This window comes from Acomys russatus, chromosome X (genome assembly GCF_903995435.1).
Source record: "Acomys russatus chromosome X, mAcoRus1.1, whole genome shotgun sequence".
In the NCBI taxonomy this organism is placed as follows: Eukaryota; Metazoa; Chordata; class Mammalia; order Rodentia; family Muridae; genus Acomys; species Acomys russatus.
In genome coordinates, this window is record NC_067169.1 from 109,525,138 (window position 1) to 109,548,961 (window position 23,824).

Genomic DNA, 23,824 nt, shown 5'->3' on the forward strand with positions numbered 1-23,824 from the left:
AATTCCATGTTTGCAGTATCACCTCTTTTATCTAATGTCCAAAGTAGAGCAGGAATGTTCTTTGAGAAAGTGAGATCTATAGCCTATAGGTACAGTTTCCAACTAGTTTCAAATACTCTAACAAGAAGAAAAAAAAAAATACCACCCTCAAACACCATCCCAGCCACATTCACTCCTTCTCTTCATGTTGTTCTCCATTTTCTAGCAATCCTGCCCCCTTCTGAAACCGAATCGAACTCTCTCCTGGAATTTAGCTTTTGTCCACTCTTTTTGTTCCTTTATGATCTCATTTGAGATGAAATTTGACAGACAGATAAGAATCACACCCACGGGAGGTGATTCATTTTAATATTACTGCACTGTGTGTAAATACTTTCCTAGTTGATCTGGTGGGTGTGCTCAAATCATTAATTTGAATCTGGAATGAGTTCATATTATCCACTCTGGTGGATCACTTAAAGGCATCCCAGCCTCTAAATAAATGGTCCTTCTCAAACCCTGAAGCTAATCTCCTATATTGATACTAGGTCCTCACTCTAGATAGTTAATATGAATTGCAAATGTATTTCATTTCAGTGGCTTCACAGTAGTATCTGGGCAATTAAACAATAGACATAATATAAGATAAAATATTCCCTCTCTGTAAAAGTGATTGCACGCTAATTGTTGTTAACCTGGGGAAGTTATTCCTCTGAGTAAACTGGCAGGCGCAGAAAAAAACATTTCTTCATTAAGGTTTCCGGGACTCTGTGTAGCATACTGCAGTAGTAATTTACACAGTGGTACCTTATTGGCCCCAGGAATTTAAAACAACTCCCAAAGTGCCTGCCACACTCATTTTGTTTTCATCACCTCATATATAAGCAAAACAATTTGGAGCCAAATGTTTGATTGGATTATGCAAGTTTTGGGCAATAGAACTGACATCCAATTAGGTTTTTTTTCTTAAGTTAATAATAAAATTAGCTTGCATTGCTTGAGGTCACACCAATTAAGAGAGAACAGGTAAGAGAGATGTGTGTGTGTGTGTGTGTGTGTGTGTGTGTGTGTGTGTGTGTGTGTGTGCATGCGCGTGCACGGGCGCTCGTTGTTAGGTTAGGTGGGAACATAGGTTAGGAAAACATCCTGTAACATATCAACTAAAAACCTTTCCTAAGTTACTGTTTGAATAGTACATACACAGAACTGGCTACATTGTTTAACATCCCAGTTTGATGCATAGGTAGGAGTGAGATGAGAGATGTTTTACAGCAAAGGGAAGGGCTGCTTCAGTATTGTAAGAGCTGGGTAGAAATTGAAAATGTTAAATTGACACCAAGATAATCAGTTGAGACCATAGAGATTTCCCACTTTGATGTCATCCATGTACCACCATCACCTCAACCACTACTAGGACCATTAGCTTGTGCTCTGATACTGACAAAGAAATCAGGGAAGTGATAGAACTAGGTCTACTAGTGACATGGATAATTGAGGAGATGGACAAGGGTCATATGTTCAATGTTAGGCTTCTGCTTCAGTCTGCCTAGCTGTGATGTCACTGCTTACCTGACGCGGGGGAGTGGCCCTCCCCAGGGCCATATAAAAGACAGACCCTCCAGGTTGTCCCTCTCTTCCCCTCTCGTTACACTCTCTACCTCTACCTCTCTCTCTACACTCTTTACCCCTTTCTTCACTCTTTTTCTCTCTTTCCAACTCCTCTCTGTTTCTCTCTCTCTCTGGGGTGCCCTTCTCCACTTTTCCTTCTCCCCCCATGCTCACTTAATAAACTCCTCTACATCATAATATCTGCTGCCTGGTACTTTGTATCTACCTTCTATCTAATATATATTTAAATTCAGGACCAGAATACATAGAGCAGAATCTGAAAGACAGAAAAATATACCTCCACAATCCTAATCCTAATCTCCTCCAGGTATAGAATGCAGAAGTCTCCCCTCCAACCCCTCCACCCCTGCCTCCCCTCTCCTCTTCTCTTCTCTTCTCTTCTCTTCTCTTCTCTTCTTTCTCTCTCTCTCTCTCTCTCTCTCTCTCTCTCTCTCTCTCTCTCTCTCTCTCTCCCTTTCCTCCCTCTCTCTCTCTCTCTCCCCCCCTCTCTCTCTGTAATAGAACTGCAGTTGCCAAGTAAGTGGTATGGTATTTTCTAGACCCACAACCCCACAAACTTACCCCTTAGCAATCCCTCTTGCCAAGGTCATCACAGAGAACCAGGAATTTCACAAAAGGACTTTTTGAGACTCACAGTAAGAGACAGCAACTCTCTTCAGTTGACACTGAGCCAGCCACTTTTTTTAAGGGTTCTGGAGAGCTGACAGAGGCATTTCATTATACTTTGTGAATATCTGAATTCATTCTTTCATTCCTCACATCCATACATGACATCTGCCACGTGCCAGGCAATCTGATGTCCTGAGAATACAGAGAAAAGTGAGGGGGAAGGCCTTTGTTCTTAAGAGACCCCTAGCAATCTGAGACTGAGACAGGAATAAATGGCAACAACATCAAGAACAAAGGGGGAGCTCTGATCTCTGGAGGTAAAAGGCTGTGAACATTCCTGTGAGGCAGGCATGAAGGATGCTGGATGCAACCAAGGAGAGTGACAAGTTTTTGCCTTGCTTTTGAGTGCTAGCTAAATGAAGCCAGTGATGTACATAACAATAGAGGAACCTGGCTGCGGTGGCACACACCTTAAGCCCAGCACTCTTGAGGCAGAGGCAGGTAGATCTCTGTGAGGGCAAGGCCATCCTCATCTACAGAGTGAATTCCAGGACAGCCAGGGCTACACAGAGAAACCCAGTCTGACATGAATTCTGGTGCCCTGTATTTGACCACCTCCCCTTGGTGGGGAGGCCTGGTGGCACTCAGGGAAAGAATAAACAGGCTACCAAGAGACTTGATAGCCTATGACCATAAAAAGGGGAGGAGGTCCCCCTTGGTCATAGACCTAGGGGAGGGGAATGGGGTGAAAGTGGGAGGGAGGGAGGAATGGGAGGATACAAGTGATGGGATAACAATTGAGTTGTAATCTGAATAAATTAAAATAAAAAAAGAAAAAACAGAAAGCAAACAAAGAAAACAGGAAAGGGAAAGCATGGTACGTTTTGAAATGATTTATTTAGAGAAAAGTAGAAAAGAAACAGCAAAATGTTGGGAGTTCTACCCAAACTATTGTTTACCAAAAAGAAACTGGATAATCAGAAAGGCTGGGTTGGAAAGAGGCATGAAGTTTCTGTGGAGCGGTGGAGGAGCCCTGCAGCCAGTGCAGGGGACCCCCAGGGAGCCAGGCCTGGGACATCCACAGGCAGGAAAAGGAGCCCTGTTGAAAATGTGTTTCTCCTTAGTCCCAAATTGCTTGGAAGCTTTGTTGGCTTGTTTAGACTCTCTACAAAAATGAAAGAAGGTGAGCTCCATGACAAAATGCTTCACATGCTTTTCAATAGGCTGCAGAGAGCTGGCTGGGTGACTGAGCAGATTCAGGAGAGCCTGATAAATTCCTCACAGCGAATGTCAAGGGAGAGGTACCTCCGAGCTTCCAGCCTTATGTTACAGATGCTCTGAGTGGTGAGCTTCCAAAGAAACTTTTGGAGCATCTACTATTTGTGAGAAGAACGCTCTGCTTCCCCTTTTACAGCAGCACAGCGGCAGCCTTAGCAACTGATGGGTTTCACATCTGGAAGGGCAGCAAAGACCAAAATACTTGACCAATGACTAAAAGATTTCCACATTATCTAGCCTTCGAGAAATCACCTACGAGTTACTTCAGTTTTAGAATCGTGGAAGTTGAATAAAGTAAGTAATTAACTCAACTCGACTACTTTGGGAATACTTTCCAATATTCTTCTTAGTATACATTACGCCAGGGAAAAATGTGAAGTTGAGTCAGGTGGCTTGGCTATACATGCTTACCACTGGAGCTGGGGAGGTTTTGGGAGGGGGCAGTAGTTAGGGAGAGGCAGAGAGGCAATCAGAGAGAATTAATTTAATTTTTAGGAAGGCCTCTTAGGGCTCTAGAAGTGGAGTGGCACTTTTATTCTTTTTCGAACAATTTTCATTTCTTTTCTCTCTGTAGCAGCTAAAAGGCTCTGAAGCCATTCTCTGTTGCCATTTAAACCTTTGTGTCTCTCTTCCTCTGGGTGTTGCAGGAATGAAGACTGGAACAGAACAAGCTAAGGGCATGGATGATTTGGTCTAACAGTTCCATGTTAATGTACATGGGCACAGGGTTAAGGACCCGGGATGAGCTGGAATCGATTAGATACAGTATTCTAGGCATGGAGATTCAGGTGCACTACCAATCCCTTCAATCAATGTGGATGGAAGTTTGGTGTGACCATTCGCTTTCAGTTGTATTAGCCATCTTGCCCACTCAACAAATCTGATCACCAAATGGGAGAGGCCCAAATGGATTACCACCTGGCTAGAAGTGCAGGTGGTCCGGATGGGTGGTCAGTGAGGGCAGTTCAGACACTGACAATGTCTCTTTAGGGGTTCTAATGACAATGTCTCTTTCTGTGACTTGAGCTAGAGAGGGAGGGGTAGATAATGAGATGTGATTGACAAACAAAACCTCATGGATGATTTAGGAACAGATTTATCAAGCAGTTAAAGTCATCTTTCCAGTCCATCCCCATCACGTTGTGTCTGGTCCACCTTTGTGTAATGACTTTATCCAGGCCATTGTCTGGCTGGAGGGGATAAAGACCAATGTCTTCCTTCTGCTGTATTCTGTCTTGATCTTATCTTGTTTTCCTTTCCTCAGTTTGTCTGCGGCCTACTGTGTTTGCTGAAGGAAGCTAACAATCCTTAACCATTATCATGAATGCTTGCTATGTGCCAAAGCAGCTCTTATTGTACTACCCACTTAGTAGACCTGGAAACTGAGGCTTGAGAATTTAAGCACTCGGCTATATCATTCACCTTTTATTGACATTCCAAACAAGTCCAATATTTTTGGTCTTAAAACAGAGTCTGACAATATTTTCCTTTAAAGGGCAACAGAGTATTTTCCAATTTTGTATGATATACAAGCGTTGTCACAACTACTTAACTCTGCCTTTGTCATCTACATCATATAAACAGACATAACCCTCGTGCTTGAGAGGCTGAGACACATGGATCATTAGTTTAAAGGCAGCCTGAGATACATAATAAGACCCTGTCCAAAAATGAGCAAGGACAACAACAACAACAACAACAACAACAATGTTCCAATAAAACTTCATTTCTAGACATGAAAATCATGTCTCATTTAATTATTGTGGGGCATGATATAGTATTTTTCTTTTGATATATTTCTCATCATTTAAAAACGTCAATACATAGTGTACAGATCATACAGAAATGGTGATGGCTGTATTAGATACCCATTTAGGGTGCCCTCTGTGGCAGATAATGTGCTTAGCACATATAAGGCTTAAGTTCTATTCCTTTCACAGATATAATCACAAAAACCCTCCTTATCTCTTGTCTGGGCTACATGAAGGCAGAAGTTCCATCCTGAATCTGTTTGGCTTCATCCAGCTTAGCTAGGCTTGTGCCCATGATTCTGAAACCCTCATGAAAGAGTAGCCACAGTGTGGGACATATTATTTTCTCAAGAAAGGAATGAGATAGACAGAACCAAATCACACAAGTTCAACTGACTTCCTGAAGCAACGTTCTCACGGGCTTATAAAAATAAAAATTTGTTCCTCATATTTAGAAACTGGGAAGTCTAATATCCCAGTAGTCACATATTCAGTGTCTGGGGAAGGCTGGCTTTTGTTTCAAGAAGGATGCCTTTCCACAGTGTCCTCACTAACAGAGAACGAATGAACTTGTCCTGGCCTCTGTCCCAAATTCTATCTATCTTCATGACTGCGACACCTCTCAAAGGCTCTACCTCCTAAGACTATCATCATCAAATTTCAAGATATGAATTTAAAGGAGGAGCAAGACAAAAATATTCAGACCATAGGACCACTGTAAGGCTTACAGGTGTTTGTATGAAGCATTTGTTGTACACTTATATTCTAGTTGCCTAAGCAGGTGACACCGTCAAGTCCAAAATGAATGAGACAGGAAGGGAAGCCAGGCTCAACAGGGAGCAGGTCATTGATAACTAGCTCTTTGTCACTTGGCAGAGTGTATGATGAGAGTGGAGGTCCAAGGTTTCTTGGTCCTTGGCTCATTCTGTTAGCCATTTAGCTATGGTGGTGCCTCTTCCCCATCTTGTATGACTGTTCTCCTTTCCACTCTCTACTCTTTATTGCCTGCGCTACACCAGTCTGGTGCCGCTGCTCTCCCAGCAATACATCTTTGTTTGCCAGCTGTTCTCACTGGGCTCTTAATGTTTCCGAAGCTAGGTGTGTCCCCCTGTGTACTGTGCCCTTCTCTAGACCAAGAGAGCAGAGTTCACAGTTCATGGAGACCCACACCCAGACTGCCTGACCACACAAGGAACTGTTTTGAATTGACTCTGCGTGGACTGTGCAGCCTCCACCTTTTTTTTTTTTTTTAAATCAGGAAAGGACTACCTTCTCAGCAGAGGACACAAAGAATAAAGCCCAATTGCTCCCTGACCTCTCACCAGCCCTCCCCTTCTAGAAAACAATAGCTGCAGCTTGTATCCCGGCTTTCGCAGATTGCAAAGCCCCATCCTGGGTCATACCAATCAATCCTTGAAAACATACTGGGAGGCAGACAAGATTACCATTTTACAGATCGGGAAACTGAGTCCGAGTGACAGGTCAAATATCTTGATGAGCACGGGCTTAATGATATGGTTATGTGATGACTTGGGGGTGAAGCTGGCTCTCAGACACAGGGTTCCTTCCACTCACCCAGAAACACACCCTGCCTTTGATGTTTCCTAGTTTCCTCCCTTTAAAGCATTCCTACCCCAGCTAGGATGCAGGATTAGAGTCCTTCCTCCCCTGGGATGTTAAGAACCTTAAAAGGACCAGCAAAAGGAGGTTAACTCCTTCCTGCTCACTGTGTGACCATTGCATCAGCTGGGGAGATTATTGAGTCAGTGGAAGACTTGTCTAGCAAGCAGGAGGAACTGGGTTCAATCTCTAGCAACTGTGAAGAAGGAAAAAAAAAAAGGCAGAGCATGGTAGTGCACACTTGTGACCCAATGCTGAGGAAGAGAATAGCTCACTGATCACCCAGCCTACCTAGTCTATTTGGCAAGCTCCAAACAGTCAAGAGACTCCTCTGTACCCTCACCCCATGCCAAAAAGGTAGGTAGTACCCTGATCTACACACACACACACACACACACACACACACACACACACACATATATATTTGCATACCATGTAAACATGTCTACCTCCATACAAAGACGTATGTCTCTCCCTGTCTGTCTCTCTCTCGTTCCCCCTCTCTCTGTCTCTGTTTTTGTCTCTGTGTCTGTCTGTCTGTCTGTCTGTCTGTCTGTCTCTCTCTGTCTCTCTTTCTCTCTCTCTCTCTCTCTCTCTCTCTCTCTCTCTCTCTCTCTCTCTCTCTCTCACACACACACACACACACACACACACACACCACGATTTTGGTCACCTGAAGGTGATACCTTGTTATTGCAGGTATACTGGAATTGTGGACTGTCTGTTGTTTGCCCAGTCACTGGGTCCATCAACACGTGCTTAAAGGACACCTTTCCCAGGAGGAGGCCCCAAACGATTTTCCTCCAGCAGGCTCTATCGGTCTGTGTTTGAATTTCTTCCCTTGCTGGTGCTTTTCTCCCACTAAGCCATAAGCACAGACCCTACCTGCTTCCCTTTTACACTTTCCACTGTAACAGTTATCCCTCTGCCCTTGACTACTTGCTGCCTAGGTGCTCTGCTGCACTCTGTGTGAACATGCACTTGACAATTATTATTTTTTCAACCTGATAAAAATCATTATTTTATTGCTTAGATATACCAACAAATTGCTCACAAAATTTTTTTGCCTTAAATTCTTTTTTACTTTTTTTTTCACAATTATTTTTTTTAACCCCTGGACCCCAAGCTTATGCCGGCCATGATGTCTGGAGCTGTGAGATTTGGTTATTTCCCATTTGAGTTAGGGGCCAGTGCAGCTCCTGTCCTGTAGTTATCGTCAGACATGGCAAAAAGAACATTTTCCTGCCTCAGTATTTTTAGAAAGTAATCAACTAGTCAAACTCAATGAATGATTGGGAAGGTGGTGCCATTGTTTCCTGGCCATCACTATCCTGAGGACTTGCCTAGAAAGTAATGGAATGGAAGGTTCCAGGGCTCCCAACTGGCTATGCTTGTTTTGCCTATGCTACATAGTCCATTGATGCTAGTAAGTGAATCAGTCAATAAAATCTGTGAGGAGAGTGGCAAAAAGAATGTCATTCCAATTCCTTTTATTTCCTTACTCAAATTCCATCATCCCAACTGTAGACATATAGTATGAAAAAAGTCACAGAGAGGGCAAGAGGTCAATTGCTAGTTGTGGCTGCCTAACATACATGGGCCCTCGGCTTACATTCCACAGCACCTCATGTAACCCCATGTGGGGGTTGTGGGGCCAACTAAGGTTGTCCTTAACCACATGGTGAATCTAAGGCCAACCTGGGACAAATGAAACACTGTCAGGAGGGGGAGGGGTGAGAAGAGAGGAAGAGGGACTAGAAAAGTGCCTTGCATCAACCTGCCTTTTGATGATATTTACCACCAACACACACTTGATTTCTAAAGCAAAGCTCAGTACTGCGATTGCAACTAAATTCCAACCACGCTCTAATTTGCAACTTTCTCAGACAATGGGAAACTATTTGCTTGTCCACAAGAGTTCATTTTTCTCTATCTGTTCACAAATTCCACTTAAAAGTTTAAGAAACTTTTAGCCTGCTGGGTGAAATCTACTCCTGTCCATGTCAGAAGTCACAGTGTTTATGTTGTCTAGTAAGCCTTCAGCATAATTCAATATGTGGCAAACAGAGTCATGAGTCATACTGCTCAGGCATGGTTAAAATTAGGAGACAGCCTCTCTCATCCAATACACTCAGAAAGGCATCTTACAGATGGAAGCCTGACAAGACAAGATACAACTTTAAATAAGTAGCCCTACACTATGCAAATCCCGCACCTATTCCCTCCCTCCAGCCTCAATCTCCTCTTCTCACCCTAGCTTTTGTTGTCATGGGCACAGAGAACACCTCAAGCCAAGACGCATGATTTAACAGATGTTTTGCAAAAGGTTCCATTCTGGCCATCAGCGCATGCAGAGCTGTCAGGAGCCCTGTAAATATTTTACAAGCCTTATAAGTCATAGTTTATTGAGCTTGGGATGGAATTTAATATATCATCATGGCTCTGGAAGTCCCCTCCTTTTTGTTTGAGATAGCCTATAGCTTTATTTACCTTCTAACTAAAAAATGTTGGACCTAAAGGAGGATGAACAAGCCAAACTCCCTCCCCATTAGTGCCCTTGTGTCATCATTACCTTCTTGGTCTGGCTCCTTGTCTCTTTCAGGAGGACCGTGCTCTCTGTTTTTCCTCAGCAGGCCATCTATGCTGCTAGCAGCAAGTCAGACCAGTACTTCAGAAAGCCTTTTGTTCATTTACTCTTCCTTCTGAGCAAACTGTTCTAGAAAAGTACGCCCCCCTCCTCTCTCCCAACAAGATCTTTCTATGTAGCTCAGGCTTACCTTGAACTTCTGATCTTCCTACCTTTATCCATTTCCCAAGGGATGAGCTTATGCCACCATATTCAGCATGGTAAAGTTTCCGTTTTGTTTTTTTTGTTTGTTTGTTTGTTTTTTTTTTGGATAGATTGACTTAGGGTCTTCTGATCAGGATGGCTTGGAATTTGTTGTATAACCAAAAGTGTACAAATCTCCAAATCTACTCCTTCCCTCAAGCCTCAATTGTACACTTCTTGCCCTGGCTTTTGTTGTCAGGCAAACACAAAGCAGCTCAAGCCAAGATGCATGGCTTAACAGATGTTTTGCAAAAGGCTCCTCTCCTCTCCTTCCTCTCCTGTCCCCTCCTTTCTCCCTTGTCCTCTCCCATCCTCCCCTTCCCTTCCCTCATGTATCATCTATTCTTTGTTTTCTTTTTTGGAGCCCAGTCTCCCTCTGCAGCCCATCCCTTGAACTCACTCACTATATAATCCAGGATGACCTTGAACTCATGGTGATCCTTCCGCCTCAGCCTCCTGAGAGCCAAGCTTACATGTGTCTCCCACCAAATGCAGCTCAGAAGTACTTTTCTATGTCATTTTCCCAACTCATAATTGTGTGTTCCTTCAAGGGTTTTTATTCTATTTATTATTGGGTGTACATGCATGTGGGTCCTGACTATGGAACTCAGGCCCTGAGGTTTGCACGGAAAGCCCTGTCACTTGTTGAGCTATCATGTCCCTACCTCTTCCTTAAAGCTTTTTTTCCCTGTCCCCAGTGACTATGTGTGTGCTAAACTTTCTTTAAATTTCTCAAGATACCATGTCTCATCTTTTCTTCTCTTTGCAAAGTTTTTATTTCAATTTTTTATTTATTGTCTATGTGTGCATGTGCATGGCCACCATGGCATTTGCTTGGAGATCATACAGGACAGCTTGTAGGGATCTGGTCTCTCCTTCCACTATGTGAGACTCAGCGATCAGACTTAACCACAGTGCCTGTACCTAATGATCCTTGATGCCCATCCTGGTTTTGTTTGTTTGTTTGTTGTTGTTGTTTCCTATCATCTTCCTGTCTCCAGCTCCCAAGGACTGAGATGACAGCTATCTCTCTATGGTTCCTTAACACTTTCTTACTCTTTTGATGAAAGATTACTGTATTTGACCTATGTGTTCATTCATTGATTGTAAGTGAAATGGTACATGGCTGATGATTAGACTGAGAAACCAAGATTACCCAAACAAGCCCGTGTAGGTAATATCTCCTACTGAGACTATGGATATGGACTTTGGAGAGGGACAAACTCAAATTGGCTGATGGCCTGTTAAGCTCTCCTTCTTTGCCAGTCCAGTATCTTACCTGCTCCCTTTTCTGCTGTGTTCCTTGCAGCATTGGCTATTTGAGAACATAGGTTCTGGAGTAGAAATGGGTTTGGAGGCCAATCTTGCTCAAGCTTTTACTAGCTCTGCTATGTTGAAGAAAGTGCTTGAACTTTGTTAGCTTCAATATCCGTGTTTGTTAAATGAACAGTAGTGGTGATGGGGTTGTGAACATGAAAGGCCTTGCAGGCAAGAGTGTGGGACCCAGATCTGATGGGGGGAGGGTGAGGAAGGAGGAGCATTGCCCAGACAAAGGTGGGTTTGGATTATAGAAGGCTTCAAAAGTGAGAAAGAAGTGTCTGGATTCTGTGTGATTATTAAAATCTCAATTTATGAGGGGCTCTTGGACAATCCTGGGGTTAGGGGTTGGGGAATAAAGTGGAGAGAAGTGACTGGTCTTGCGGGGCTTTTGGCCTGGAATGGGGAGTGAAAGAGAAAAGATGCATTAATGTTGCAGAAGTTGACTGACCTGTTCGGACAGAAAGTAAAATGATGGTAATGCAGCTAATGGTAGTGGAGCAGGTGGTGATGTCACGCCTCTTATATTTGGTAATCAAGAAAGTCCCTTCAAGGGGGTGAGCCCAGGTAAGACCTGAAGATTGAGAAGTAGCTACCTGAAAAGGGAGGAACATTCTAGAGACAACAAGTAGCATAATGAAAGACCCAAAAGCAGGAAGGAAAATTGAAGGAGGTCATTTTGGGTGAAGAATGGTGGGCTATGAAGACAATACAAGAAGGTGATGTGATAGGAAGTGACAGGAATGTGCACAGGGGCAGATTCTTTAAATGGGGGTCAGGGAAGGCCTCTCTGAGGAAGAGACACTGAATGGAGGCCTAAGCAAAGACAAGGAGTCAACCATGCAAAGATCAGGGGAGTCGGGGGAAATATCCAAAGTGAAAGAATAGCCACTACAAAGGACCCTAGGTATAGCATGCTTGGCCTGTTGGAAAGAAAGGAAGGATACCTTTGTGGCTAAAGTAGAGAATTTGGGGAGATAACGCTGTGGAGTTCGGAAGGAACAGCTAACTCAAGCATAGTAAAGACATCGGGTTCTAATCTAAATGACTGGGTAGCATCTGGAGACTTCTTTACAATTCAGGAACCACTTCAACCTTTGTCCCCCCCCGGAGCCCTGGGGACCCAGATTTCTATGCTTCTCCTTAACATCGATAGTGTACACTGCTTTTCTCCAAGCTACTGCCCTGTCTCCCAAGATGTTCAGGGATCTGAGACTGGGCCTGGGTATTTAAATATGAAGTATGTGACACAGAGCGGGGGGGGGGGGGGGGGAGGGTGAGGGAAAAGAGGAGACTGTAGATGAAAAGGAGGGGTACAATCTAACATCTAGCCTCAATCTAGAAACACAGATGGAAATACAATGTGCTGATAGCCAAACCCATAAGTAGAGTATTTAATGACAGTGCCGGGCAAAGTACTGGGAGTCTTTAGAAATCAATACGCATTTGGGTTGTGATGACTAGGATGCATTATTCTGGACAAGAACCTTGGGTACCCTTTATTTAATGTGTGAAAACTCAGTGCTTCTCTCTTTGTGTTTTCTGGGTCTAACCTTAATTTTGCAGACCAGATACTAAGACTTGGAATGCCTTAGAAATAAGCATCTTCTTCTAAATCATTTATGTAGCCAAGATTGACCTGGAGTGCTTTGCACCGGCCACCGCCTCCAGAGAGCCTGGATTAGAGGTCTGTGCTACCATGTGTGCCTCTTGACGGGAACTCTGATACACTACATCTAGTTCTCTAGAAAGACGTCAAGCCTTCCTAAGGAGACTATTAATAGCTCATACTCTTTAGTGCTTATCGTGAGCTAAGCAAGGCTGTTTTCCTGCATTTCAGCCTCACAACAGTTTCATGGAAAGCCACCAGGCTCAGAGTAGTTGTCACCTTTTCAAGGTATTATATGGATATAAACATACATTTAGTGCTCTAAATGCCTGACCCCAAGCTCCTCTTAATCATCATGTTGGCTGAACTGACCTCACATCTGGTCTGCTTTAATTACTTAAGGTAGATCTCGTGGTCTAAGTTCCATTTTTCTTTCATCATTAAAACCCCACAATATAGCTGGGCATGGTGGCGTGTGCCTTTAATCCCAGCACTTGGAAGGTAGGTGGATCGCTGTGAGTTCGAGGCCAGTCTGGTCTACAAAGCGAATCCAGGACAGCCAAGGCTACCCAGAGAATCCCTGTCTTAAAAATAAAATAAAATAAAATCCCATAATATAGGATATTCAGGACTCAAGCAAGCATTATCTAATCTAGACAGAAGCAATGCATTCCAGTTCAGGCAAAAAAAAAAAAGAAAAAAAAAAAGTCTGCTTGCCATGTGTCTTGAAGGTAGTAATCTTATCTCGGTCTTACACTGTCGTCATTATAAAGCAGAGAATAATATCACAATCTCCGTCCTCAGCAAATGCTTAGCAAATTTCAGCTTTGCTTCGAAAGCCAGAAATATTTTGTGATTTTTTTTCCCCATTGCAATGGGTCAGGGCTTCTCAAAATGTCTACATGATTTTTCTTTCGGGGGCAGCATTTGGCCAAGTGGAATCCATGATTTATATTTGAGTTGGGAAGAGCGAAACCATCATAAGCTTTTGAGGGCTCATGACTGAGACAGGAAGGAAAACAGGAATTCTACCCAGCACTTGTCCCCTTTGCTTCGTTCAGTAATGTATTTAGGTCATAAAACTCTGTAGGGTATTCTTAAAAGCAAAGGCAGGGGTGGGAGGCTCTATAATTTATGCTTTGCCAGTCTCCCCAGCATGCTAACATGGCTCTCTGTTCAGGAGGGAGGGAAAACTGTATACCCTCACTGGGAATTGGGACCCATGCCAACGGCTGCAAGGAGCTCACAATTTTACCCCTGTACTTAGGTTGGGACTATCCAGTCTGGCATGTGGATCAGATCAGGGGCTAGTAAATGTCACTTTGTTTTGACACTGAATTGCAATGAGGTGGGAAGACATGCCTGTTTCAGGAGATTAAATAGAAGAATGTGTTGGGAAAGTTCCAGCTTGATCCACCATTAACAGGAGAACATCTGATGCATCCAGCCTGGCCTTACAAGTGTGCCAGAACTAGAGATTGTCCCAAATCTGAAAACAGTTTACCCATATAGTGATGGAAAGTGACCAGAAGTACACAGGAATTTAAGAGTAACAATAAAGGGAGGTGGTGGTGGCACGTACCTTTAGTCCCAGCACTCCAGTGGCAGAGGCAGGTGGATCTCTGAGTTCTAGCCAGCCTGGTCTACAGAGTGAGTTCCAGGACAGCCAGGGCTACACAGAGAGATCCTGTTCTAGAAAAAAAAATTGAATACTCGTTAGTTTTTTTTTTAAAGCAACAGTCTGGTTGCTTCCAGGAAAGCCTTGAACTTGCTATGTAGTTAACGATGCCCTTAAAGCTCTGATCATTTTGCCTCTTTCTCCCTAGTGCTGGGATCAAAGGCAAGTAACACCATGCCTGGTTTTCTCAGTTGTTAGGATAACATCCAGAGCAGAGTGTTGTTCATGCCACAAAAACACCTACTAACTGAGCTACAACCCCAGCTAAACCATTCAATTTTATACCTGTATCTATATAACTATATCTATAAATTGTATTTCATGTAAATACATATCTAAAACAAAATAGAATTACTACAAAGCATATTTTTTTCTGCAATAAAAATGTAGTTGTCAGTTACTAATCAAGTTTTATGTTTCCAGGCATTATGCTAAAATCTTTGTGTATTTTGCTTTATTTAATTCTCACATCAACCCTGCGAAGTAAAAGCTATTATCTACTTTTTATTGATGTAAAAACAGCCTCAGAATGGTTAAGTAACTTATTCAAAGTCACACAGATAGCAAGTGAAAGAATCACAATTCTGGAGTAAATTTCTGTCCTAAGGGCTTTTAATGAGACTGGAGCCAACATTTCTGAGAATAAAGACCTAGTTCAGGGTTTTGAGAGAGAGAGAGAGAGAGAGAGAGAGAGAGAGAGAGAGAGAGAGAGAGAGAGAGAGAGAGAGGGAGAGAGAGAGAGAAATATATGCTCCAAGGTATACAAGTACAACCTGCTCAGCCTGTATAGTGTTGAATTAACCACTTGAGTAATGTACTTGAAAGAGAGCAAAGTAGAATACATGGGAGGGGTTGGAGTAAGGAAAAAGAAGAGGGAATTATATAATTATAATCTCAAAAAATAAAATACTGTATGATATACTATATCTCAAGAAATATGTAGTCTGCCAATGGGCAGCTCAGGCTTCATGTTGGTCCCCTAGTAAGGGGAGCAGGGACTGTCTCTATTATATGCTTTTTGATTACTTCCCCCTGGTGGGGCTTCCTTGCCTGGCCAGAGGGGAAGAATATGTGCTCAACCCTGATGTGACTTGAGATGCTGGGATGGATGGGTGGGGGCTCCCCCATTTCTGAGGGGTAGGGAAGGGGGATGGGGGAATAGGGAATAGGGAGGAAATATGAGGGCTATAATCAGGATGTAAAGCGAATAAATAAATTACAATAAAATAGCTATGAAAGATTCCAGAAAATGAAAGAAATGTGTGGTCTGTGTATGCTATACATTTGTTAACAAAAAGGTTGGTAGTTTTTTTGTGCTTCTTAAATAATGATGGTTTAATTGCTTTTAACACCTGCAGCCTCTCAGTTAAATGGTGTCTGGTAGGAAATTGTCTTGGCAGTCTCTTTTTGAAAATGATGATCAAAAGCACATAAAGAATGCCAGTTAATGCCATCATTATTTACTTAGTATAAATTTACAATAACAGGAAAATATGTTCGTGGAAATACAATATCATCTAAAGGACTTAAAGAATTGAAAACAATTCCCATCTTTGTTGTTTGGCCTTACTTTCCTTTGAAAAACAAACAAACCTGTTTATCACTTTGTCATAGGAAACAATGACCATGTTGATACAGAAAAAGAAGTAAGCTTAGGTAGAAATAATAAATAACTATCATCGAGGATGAAAAGGCTTTGTTTAAAAAAAAGTTTTGTTTGGTCCTTAAAATATTCTTTTGAAGAAAGGCATGTGTCTTGAGGGTTAATTGATAAATTAGATGCCAAGGAACTATACCGCTGTCTACCTCTACAAAAGTAACATCCACATTGATAGGTATGTTTTCTTCTTATGTCTCCTGTGAACGCAGTAATTCCTGTGCTGCAGACTCAGCTTTTCACAGTCTTCCTTATGGTTCCTGCTCCTTAATCCCCCTTTCCTGCTACACTCTAATCTCCACTTTCTTCTACATGAGCATGGGGCTCACCATCTCTGGGAAGCTACTCTAACACCTCATAGAAACCGTGTCTTTCTCTGCCTCGCCATTCCCACAATCCCATGGGAATTTTACTGTGTTATTTAATGGACAAAGCAGAAGTTTGAGGCCCTGCATATTTTCTTTTTAACCCTACATTTTAATTAAAAATTATTTTTGAGACAGAGTCTCCAACTTGCCATGTAGCCAAGGATTAACTTGAACTTGTGTTCCTCCTGTTTGCACCCTCCTCCCAGGACTTGGATTACAGGCATGGCCCATCATGGTGGTGGATGGTACCCAGGGATTCCTGTAAGCAGGGCAAACACTCTACCTACCAAGCTCTGTATTTACCCAACCCCTCTCATGTGCCTTTTTGCATCTTAGTTTGCAATTCATTTGCCCCACCCTTCTACTAGTCTTCAACTTTCCTGGAATCAGAACCCATTCTCATTCAGTTTTACTTGGTCCTCAAATATACAGCACAGGGCTTTGCCTATCCACCATCTTTCAAGACTATCCATTTAGATTTGAATGTTGACTATGTGCCAGAAACTGGTTTCGCTTGCAGGATGAGGAAAGCATCTGCTTTCAAGATACTTCTGGAGCACATATGAGTTCACATAATATTTCAAAATGACCTGGCAAAGGATAAGCTATAGACATGGACCAGGGCAGCATGGAAACCTATAAGGCTTTACGAGAGAGAACGCTTAGGCTGAAAGAATGGGTGGTGTATCGGACAGTGATCTAAATAAGTTATGAGTTAAATGTTAAGTTTCTTCTATGGACAGCACTATGTAGAATGTGATTGTGACAGTTGAGTAATCCAAGGAATGCAGTTAGTCAGACATGAGATCGCTTTGCCAATTTGTACTCTATGGATTCCGGTATAGAGTGTCCAAAGATCCAGATGCCAGAGTCCTTGGTAAATGATAGGAAAAATTTAAGTCAGTGGTAGATGGCCACATTTAGTAGGAATGGGAGAAACTGCTTCCAGGTAGTGGGAACCTGTCTTAGTATTCTATTGCTGTAAAGAGACACCACAACCACAGTAACACTTATAAAGGAAAGCATTAACTGAGGCTGGCTTACACTTCAGAAGTTTAGTCCATTATCACCATGGCAGGAAGCATGAGAGCAGACAGACAGCAGGAGAGGTAGCTGAGAGTTCCTCATCTGGGTCCTTAGTCAGTAGGAAGAGAGAGTGACACTGGACCTAGTTTGAGTATTTGAAACTTCAAAGCCCACCCCCATTGACACACTTCCTCCAACAAGGCCACACCTTCTAATAGTGCCACTCCCTCTGGACTTATGGGGCTCATCTTCTTTTTTAAGATTTTATTTATTTATTTTATGTATATGAGTATTCTGCCTGCATGAACACCTGCACCTGCAGAGGGCACCAGATCACATTATAGATGGCTGTGAGCCACCATGTCGTTGCTGGGAATTGAACTCAGGACCTCAGAAAGAGCAGACAGTGTTCTTTTTGTTTTGTTTTTAAATATATTTTATTAATTTATTCATATTACATCTCAATGGTTATCCCATCACTTGTATCCTCCCATTCCTCCCTCCCTTCCATTTCCCCCTTACTCCCCTCCCCTATGACTGTGACTGAGGGGGACCTCCTCCCCCTGTATATGCTCATAGGGTATCAAGTCTCTTCTTGGTAGCCTGCTATCCTTCCTCTGTGTGCCACCAGGCCTCCTCATCCAGGGGACGTGGTCAAATATGGGGCACCAGAGTTCGTGTGAAAGTCAGTCCCCACTCTCCACTCAACTGTGAAGAATGTCCTGTCTATTGGCTAGATCTGGGTAGGGGTTCGAAGTTTACTGCATGTATTGCCTTTGGCTGGCGCCACAGTTTGAGCAGGGCCCCTGGGCCCAGATCCGCTTGTCATAGTGTTCTTCTTGTAGGTTTCTAGGACCCTCTGGATTCTTCTATTTCCCCATTCTCCCATGCTTCTCTCACCTAGAGTCCTAATAGGAAGTCCTCCCCTCTGTCTCACTTTCCTGGTAAGTGAAGACTTTCATGGGACATATCCCTTGGGCTAGTGCAGACAGTGCTCTTAACCTCTGAGCCATCTCTCTAGCCCATAGGGCTCATTTTTACTGAAACCATCACATAACCTTATTGGTAGTGGGGGCTTTTCCAAAGCTGAAAACCAGGAGAGGCAGAAGGATGCTGCTTCCATAGGCTACCCTATCCCTACCTTCTGTATTTCAGATTTTTGACATTTGAAGATCAAGCAGTTTTAGTGGAGCTAGCTACATGGGGCATGTTCGTCGTCTTTGTAGGAAGCCAGTTAGGGAAGGAAGTGGAATGTATTTTGGGAACATATTCAAAGTATAGACATGCTTGCTTGCTTACAATTTGGATGAATGTAGATGATGCTAATGCAATGGAAAAGGTGGCAAAGATTTCAGCTTTCACTAAGTAGACTTGGTACACTTCATACTCAGATATTCTGAAGCCCCAAGGAAAGTAAGTTTTCTCATTAGGCTTCTGTAAGTAAACATTTTAAAGACTTCTTATTCCCCATACGGATCAGTGTTTCTGGGCATGCAGGTGAAGTACACGAATGCCTCCAAAGCTGGTCTTCATACGGCTGTGCTTCTAACAATGAAGACATATGAATGCAATGCTTGAAAACACTGTGTATGGAAGCTGGGTGTGGAGACATGCTCTTGGAGTCCCAGTTACTCAGGAAGTTCAAGAGTAGGGCTGCCTACTAGCTTGAGACTGGCCTGTATAATATATCTAGGCTCTGTCTAAGACCTGCCTGCGGATTATATTTTTAAAATGTCAAAACTCATTGATGCTTTTCATATCAACATGTTATCGCTACATATTTCCAGATGACTGCTTCCCCCAGTTTGAATATGGGATGTCTACCCACAAGCTCAGTTGTTTGAACATTTTGTACCTAGCTGATGCACACTTTTGGAAGGTTAAACATTTTTTACATGGTCATATATATATATATAGTTATATATATAGTTATATATAGTTATAGAGTCAGCATGAAGGAGGACTGCAGCCCAGTTCTACTTTCAGATTGACCTTTCTACTTCCTGATCAATACCATAATCAAACATTTTCCACAGAACCAGCCCTTACCATGCCTTCCTTGCCAGGATGGGCTATATCTCCTTAAACTACAAAGCACAGGCCAAAATTCTTTCCCTCTTCAGTGGTTTATGTCAGGTACTCTATGACAGGATGAAAAATACAGCTGGCATGCTTAGCCCAAAAATGAGTCTCTGACAATGTGGGTCCTTGAAGCTTCATCTCATACAGTACTAATGACAGCTTTAAGATCACACACAGACATATCTCATTCCTCGTTATGGTCATTCGGTCTGTTAGGACCTTCCTCCTTTCCTCACCCCCTTTCTCCCCACTCTCAGCCCCTTCTCCTCTTTATCCTCCTCTTCATTTTCCTCCTCCTTTTCCTAGTCTTCTCTCTTCTACTCTCCATTTTGTTTGTTTTGTTTGTTGCTTTTTGTTTTTCAAGACAGAGTCTCTCTCTGTAGAATTAGCTGTCCTGAAACTTGCTCTATAGACCAGGCTGGCCTCAAACTCAGAAATCTGCCTGTATCTTCTCTGTGTGCTTGGCTCAAAGGTGTGTGATGCTACCACTGGCTTCCTTCCTTCTTAAAGTATGTTCTACCTTTGCCTGCTACTAAATAAATTTCAGTCATCTGTTGTTTTAAAAGCATTCAATTGCTCTTTTTATTTTATTTTATTTTATTTTATTTTATTTTATTTTATTTTATATATTTACTTGGTGTGCCTGTGGAGGTCAGAGGACAATTCATAGGAGTTAATTCTCATCTGACTTTTTGTGTAAATGACTATACTCCATTATTTTTCTCACTGTCAAAATTACCTAATAATTACATTTTTGAGTTTCACCCCTACTACTAGGCAACATGGAAATATTAGGGTTATGAATCTCGTATCACATATGTGGTTTAGAAATAGTCCCTTCTCTTCAGGAGACTGTCTCTTCACTATTGTGTTTGCTTTCCTGGAAAGAAACTTAATGCAATCTCATTTGGCTGTTTTTGGTTTTGGTGACTATACTTTGGAGGTGGTAGCCAAAAAGTCCTTGTCAAGCCCTGCTTCAAAACTCTTCCCCTTTTTGCTTTGTTCTAGTGTATTTCACTAGTGTATGTTCAAGTCCTTAGTCCACTCTGGCTTCATTCTTCTGATGAGAAGTAAGAAGTAAGGATCTCACTTCCTTCTCCTCCCTGAGCACACCTATTTTTTTCTGAAGACGTTTTATGGAAGAATCCATGCTTTCCTCACTGTTTGTTCTTTGCATCCTTATTGAAGATCTATTGCTGGGAAATGTGAGCATCCATTTCTCTTCCTTTGATGTGTTGTCTTGTCAGTACTATGCCATTTTGATGTCTTCAGCTTTGTGTTATATTTTGAAATCATAAAAAGTAAGACCGGCGCTTCATTCTGTTACCTTCACAGTACTTGGGCTGTTCAGGTTTTGGTGGTTCAATTACTAATTTTAGAATTTTTTTCCATTTCTATGAAAAATGTCATTAGAATAGACATTATAACAACATTAATTTTAATTTGTGAATATAAAATATCTCTTCACTTATTTGTGATCTCATTAATTTCTTTCATTAGTGATTTATAATCTTTACTGTATGTATTTTTCATATTTAAAACTGTTTCTAGATATTTTACTTCACACTTACTGGACATGGGTTTGTTTTCTATACTGCTAATTCACATTATTCATTATTGAGAAATAGCAATGCTGCTGACTTTTTTGTTTTGTTTTTGTTTTTTGAATCAGAGTTTCTCTGTGTAGCCTTGGCTATCTTGGACTTGCTTTGTAGACCAGGCTGGCCTTGAACTCACAGTGATCCGCCTGCCTCTGCCTCCCGAGTGCTGAGATTAAAGGCATGTGCCACCACAGCCAGTGAATTTGAACTCTTTCTTATCTCTCCATTGTCATCTGGCCTCCTTGAGACAGATACTACAAAGGGAAAGAATAATTCATACACATAAGCCTATATTCTCAAAACATATGCTCTCCATTTTTTTTCAGTGATGAAAATGATGGTTGTAAAAATATTCACACAACAGCCAAGTGTGAGAAGCTCTGGTAGCAGCTAACGGATAGCCCTATCCATTTCCCACAGGTAAGAGGGCCAAGTCAGCTTCGAGGGGCTTAGCACTTCAAGCTGGGAAAGTTAGCCGAACTCCTACTTCTTTCCCATAGCATCGGAAAGCACGCATTCAAAGTCTGTCATTACTGCAGGCCCAAATTTAGAAAGTTCTGTCTATGATATTGCTACTGTTGGAGGAAGACATCATACAGAGTAGTTTTGCAAAATGTTGCAAAATTGAGTGCTAGGAAAACAGGACACCACCTGACTCCCCTTTGAAGCACATGAGGTAATCATTTGAATTATACCTTTGCAAAGGTATGTTAGAATGCATTTCTTATATCGGTGTATGAAACAGTGATTAACATGACCCTTTAGGAGAAGTTTGATCTGCTTGTAAGATGCCTGCCTGGGAAAACAACAGGCTCTAAAAGAGGGTTTATTATACAGGTATCACCACTGAAAAGGCATGGTGCATGCAGGAAGAGGAAGAAAGAGGTTTTGCTCTGTCCTGTTGTGTCTCAGATAGGAAGGCAGAATGCGGTTTATGGAACCCTTGCAAACTGCTCCTTCCATCTTTCAAACCCCCACTTCTCCACTATCTTCAAGTTCCTATCCTATGGACCACAGTTTTTATTTAGTATGCTTGCCTTTGTTATAATCTATGCTTCTAGTTTAAACATAATAGACTAAGGTGACTAATCACACTTAGAACATCAGGGATCTTAAAAAGGAAAAAACAAGCTTGGAGGTGGTAGGCACACACCTGTAATCACAGCACTTAGGAGGCAGAGGCTAGCAGATCTTTGTGAGTTCAATGCCAACTTGGTCTACAAAGTGAGTTTCTTGACAGCCAAGACTATACAGAGAAACCCTTGTATGCTCAATTTTCTTAACTAATATATTTTATTAACAACTTAGTGACCAAGCATACATCACATATAACGCAACTAATCAAAACAATAGGAAATGAGGATTAATGGACACAATAACAAAACCGTAAGGATATCAGTTCCGAGGAACGGTTCTCCTGGCACAATCTGCAGGATTTCTTCTGTTGGAACCTAGAGTAACTAGAACCCAGAACCTCGGCAGGAATCGGAGCCTCGAAGCCTTCCCTCGAGCGGTTCTCTCTAGGAGCATCTCGAAGTGCAGCGATCAACAGCCAAAACTATCCCAAGTCTCCAAAAGCCCCGCCTCCAGTTCTGGGCTCATTTATATAACTCCTCCCAGAGTACGTTCCCAGGATCTTCCCAGCTGGCAACAATCAAGCTCCTGCACAAGGTGGTTGCTCTTCTAGTGGATTAACCTCACCTGTTCTCTCATGAGACCGTTCCAATCCCACATTTGGGATCCTAAAACATAGGTTTATCTCTCCTTCAAACCCTGTCTTGAAAAACCAGAGAGAGAAACTATACCTACACAATATTTGCATTCTCCAGACTCTTCGTGTTTTATTATGTATATATTTCTGCAACTTTAGCATTACTTACAACTTGTATTTTAATACCATAAAGTGCTATATTAAAGATGCTATTAGACATTTCTCCTATTTACTCATTTTACAACTCAAAGAGATGGATAAAACATGCATATAGAAGTGTAGCAGTTCAAAGGAAAGAGTCTGGATCTGAGTCTGTGGGAGTTTTTTTAAATTTGGTTTTTTGGGACAGGGTTTCTCTGTGTAGCCTTGGCTGCCTTGGACTTGCTTTGTAGACCAGGCTGGCCTTGAACTCTCAGAGATCCACCTGCCTCAGCCTCCCGAGTGCTGGGATTAAAGGCAAGTGCCACCATGCCCAGCTCTGAGTCTGTGTTAATTAGAGTTTCTGTTATAAACGTACTAAGAAAGTTCTAGAAGAAGTTCTGAATGGTCTATGGCTGCTGTACAGAATCTGTAAGTTTATGAGAATATCTTCAACACACAGTCCTAACTTGGAAAGTTTGGTATTTTTTTGGCAATAAAAATATTATGGTCTCATTTTCAATATTATTAAATACTGTAAAATTATGACAGGAAGCCAATAAGTATGAAACTAGGATTCAACATATATCACTTGCTCCTTTTTCATAAAATTCAGAGATTTTTCTAAACAATGTAGTAGTCAAGAAAACTGAGAGAAACTTCAGCTCCTATGGAATCACATCTTAGTAAACAGTGCTAATTGAATGGACTATCATAGAAAGGTGATTAGGTGATAGATACTAGTATACATGATTTACTGATGAGAAAACGAAGCTGATTCCATGCTAGGTCCATGTCTATAAAATCCTCTAATGACTCAGTCTCACTGTAGCTTGAACTTGACAGATAATGCACGTGATTGGTGGCAAGTTTCTTATGTCTTGCACAGAGGCCCCGTAGTTCACTTGTGAGGGATGTGGAGTAGTCACGACAGTGCAACT